Raw genomic sequence first — 4,366 nt, forward strand, 5'->3', positions numbered from 1 at the left:
CAAGAAGGAAATAAAGACAGTTGAGTTTTACATCGTCTGTATTTGAGAAACTGTCTGCAACTCATAAGCAACACAAGACAACGTGAGCTTTATACATGGACAGGAAATGGAAAGAGAGAGAAATGTTTTGAGAAAGGTAGAAGAAAAAAGAAATGAAATGAGAAGAAGCGGATGATGGTAAGGGAGGGACAAATTCAGGCGAGAGGAGTGTTGAAAGATAAGAACTAATGTTGAAAGATAAGAACTAAGAGCAATGGAAGGAAAAACGCTCATTTAATCCCGTCTGTGACATGGTTCCAAATTCGAATGTACAGATCTACGGTGTGCGGAAATTCTGCGCTCTGATAAGTAATGGAATGGCTTATTGTGACAAGTTAGCTTCGTATATGCATTAGTGTGCTTGGAATATATTCCCGAAAACGATCGGCAAGGCGACGATCTGTTCCCCAATATAAAGAGTATCGGAAAGTTTGCATATGATACAATATAATAGGTTGGACGATGTGCATCACGAATGCGAGGAAGGGTAGTTGGGAGAGAAATCGGAGCGGTTGTAGGTTAGAAGTCAGAGTTCAGATGTTGAAGATAAAGGGGTGTTCCATTGGGAGGATGTACAGGTAGAAAATGAGAGGGGTAGTGGAATCTAGTCTATAGGTACATATTGGGAGTGTAAGCGAGCAGTGGCGCAGAGTTGGTAGTGCCGCCGAAGAAACTGAGAAAAAAGCAATAGCAGGTTTAATGTGTTTGGGGTGAGGTAAGACAAGTGAAGATGGAAGTGGGAGCCAGTAAGCTTGGAATGGACAGGGGTAGATCTTGTTTATAGTGATGGAGATATGGAGAAAACTAACGAAGGTGTTGGAATGTTTAGCTTATTTTACCGAATTACTTTCTTCCTAATTTCATCGGCTCACTTGTTTTACTGTTAGAATGTTCGCTCGCGACTACAGAGGCACATAAAACAATCAATGAAAGTATGCATGTCACCAGCTACACTCGCTCTGCATGTTGTATTATTCCTTTGATTTGAATCCTATGGCTTAGTTTACCAAACATGCACCTTAAAATTTAATATAACCTAATTTGACATAAATTCAAATAATTTCTTTATAGTTTCTCATACATTTCAGTCTACTAACACACTTTAGAACTCTCCATTATTTTCATGGTAATAATTCAATATTAACAAGCAGTACCCATGAAAATTCCACGATCCACCTAGTACTGCAGTGTCAGCTATAAACATCTCCCCACACGGTAATAATATCCTGTCATTTGCTTCATAATGCTTTCATTAATTTCTAGGAAATGTCCATTCTCTTCGGTCATATTTTTTCTCATCTCATTCTGGCTTGAGTAAAATATACCTGCCTATCATCATCGCTCATATTTTGCCTTCTTTCTTGATTGTCATCGTTTCCCTATTAGTTTCAGCTTTGACATTCGTCATACGATATCGTCTAGCTTTATTTCTTGCATAAACTTCATTCATTTCCTACTGAGTTAATGATTCTCATTGTTCCTGGTTCTTTTTATTTTTCACTCTTAATTTTTATTTCTTCGCTTTGCCCTTTCCCCAATCTTTCCTCGTATTTTTCCCGCTTCTCTTAATTAAAATCTCGCAGTTGTACTCTGTGATCATTGTCCACTGCTGCGCATCATACTCCGTTTTGGAAATAAAACAATTTAAGAAGCACTTGATATCATATAATTATTAACACTCACATCCAGGATAATGTTATACATCTTTTGAAAAGAAATTTAGAAATACGGTTATTGAAATATAGCTAATTGGAAAAATTCTTACATACACTTTAGGACAACGTTCATGAATACAGTTATCAATATATAGATAATAGAATAAATAGGTAGGTGCTCTAAGTCGCATGTATTAAATAAATCGTTAGGTCGATGGCAACAGAGTGGGGGAAAATTAAATGAACTTTTCTGGCAAACACACTCACATTCATGAACGCTAACGACGTGCTTACATATACACATACTCCCCATTTTCTTTCACACATCAATACATACACAACTAATCGTGGTTTGTGTGTGCGTGTGTGTGTGTGTATTTGTGTATGTACGAATAGTCTTCGTATGTTTGTGTGTGTGTGTGTGTGTGTGTGTGTAATGAGTGCATATTTCAGTAGCATTAGTTTGAATACTCCCCTTCTCTCTTTCTCTCGTGCACACGAACACTTGCACTTTTACCATCCCCTTTCCACAGCATGAGGGATTTTTACACCACAGGAGTCATCGCTAATGTTTTAATATAACAGGCTCCCTCTCTCCTCTCTCTCCTCCACCCCTCTCTATATTTCACGCACACTTCTCTTATCTCTTTTCCACAGCGTGGCAGAATTTTACACAGCTCGAATCTATCGTTAACACTTTAATATAATAGATTATCGGTGTATTTAATTCATCGCTGCAACACATCAAATTTTAGTATTCATTGCCTATATGATCACCTTTGTTTAATTTAAGTAATATTTCCTAAATATCTAATCAATCGGTATGAAATAATTTTCTTTCTGAATCTAGTTACGCCCCTTAAATTCTAAGAATCAACACGATTTATTTACCAACACAAAACTTCTTAGATTATGTTTATTTATTCATTCATTCATTTATTTTATTTTATTTCGCCTTTTTTACTTACCTGTATCGTTCGTATATATCACTTTCTTTTCTTTCATAAAGCATATATGGATTCAACAACAAAGATATTTGCTTAATTTCGTTAAGGCAATCATTAAAAAAAAAACAAAAAAAACTATCAATTATTATCATTTATAAAGCTTTCCTTATTAACTTTTATTAAATAAAGCAAAAGTTATCGAAAGAAGAATTTTGACGAGTACGACGTAAATATTTTTTATAAATACTCTTTTCGAGTTTTATGGGTTCATATCTAACAATGGCATTAAGATTTCCCTGGCCAGATGGTAATAGGATTTCTTTGGTTTTCAGTCTGAAAATATTAAAAACTTAATATTCGGGAAGAAATTTTTCGAGAGGGACAGGGAATGAATAAGTAGCAAGTATACGAAGTACGTTCAAAAAGTATCCGACTTTATTTTTTCCGGCCACAACTGTGTTGGTAAATTCCTTTGCGTGGGAAGTGACGCCACTCTTCCTGCTCATGTTAAAAAAGTTTCGTGCCGCTAGGCCGTGTAATTTCCAGTTGTTACACTTAGTGTACAGAATGTGCGCTCTTCGGATTTTCGTTTACGCGCAAGACGACCGAACGCATCGAGGAGAGACCATAAACTCATGTCTCATCACTAGTGATTATCATTTTCATGCAGTCTGGGTTGTAGTTTGCACACTCCAGCATGTCCTGAGCGATTTTCATGGGGAGTGGCTTCTGCTGCTCTGCCAACACCTTGGGGACGAATTTTGCCTGCACTTTCTGTATGCACAAATCCTCTGTTAAAATGGAATACACTGATCCTGTGGTCATTCCCTTTTCGTGAACAATTTCCTGGATTGTTACACGACGAGCTTCCATGATTATTCGCTTTTTTATCATGTGGTCGGCTCCTCATTTCGGCTTGTGGATGACCTGCCTAAGCGTGTCTCGCTCTCCACCGAAGTTTGACTCTGTTTGAAGTGGTTGCACCACTCCTTGATCTGTGCTTTGCCCATGGCATCATCTCTAAAGGCCTGCCGAATCCTTTAGAAGCTTTGGAAAAGTAACAGAACAATCAGCTGGCATTCCTGGACGTATTAATAACACGCACCGAGTATGGATTCAGGACATCCGTATATCTCAAGCCAACCTTCACTGGACGATACCTTAACTTCAATTCCCACCATCCATACAGTGTAAAGAGAGGAATTGCTCAGTGCCTAAAACACCGAGCAAAGAATATAAGTAGCGATCGTGATACCCACCACGAGGAAATGATCAAGCTCAGAAACAATCTATTAAGAAACAATTACCCCCAAAACATACTATCTACTCCAATTATGAAGAAAAGAGAGGATGAAACCAATAAACTGTCTACAGTCTGTCTACCCTATGTGAAAGGCCTCTCCGAAAAGATACAAAAGATATGCGGCCCATATGACATCAGGGCAGTATTCAAGAGCAATACAACACTTCGCAAATATCTCCTTCGGGTAAAACCACCAACAGAAGAGAATATGACCAAAAACTGCGTGTATTCCATCCCATGCAGCTGTGGTAGGTTAAAGAAAGGCGAAACATTTCGTCCCCTCAAAATAAGGGTAGAAGAACATCGCAAAGCTGTGACACGAGGAGATATTGATAAATCGGGTATAGCTGATCATGTATGGAAAAATGGAAACCACCTCCCCCTGTGGGATGAAGTTAAAATAATAGACAGGGAACAACACT

Source organism: Octopus bimaculoides, chromosome 6 (genome assembly GCF_001194135.2).
Source record: "Octopus bimaculoides isolate UCB-OBI-ISO-001 chromosome 6, ASM119413v2, whole genome shotgun sequence".
Lineage (NCBI taxonomy): Eukaryota > Metazoa > Mollusca > Cephalopoda > Octopoda > Octopodidae > Octopus > Octopus bimaculoides.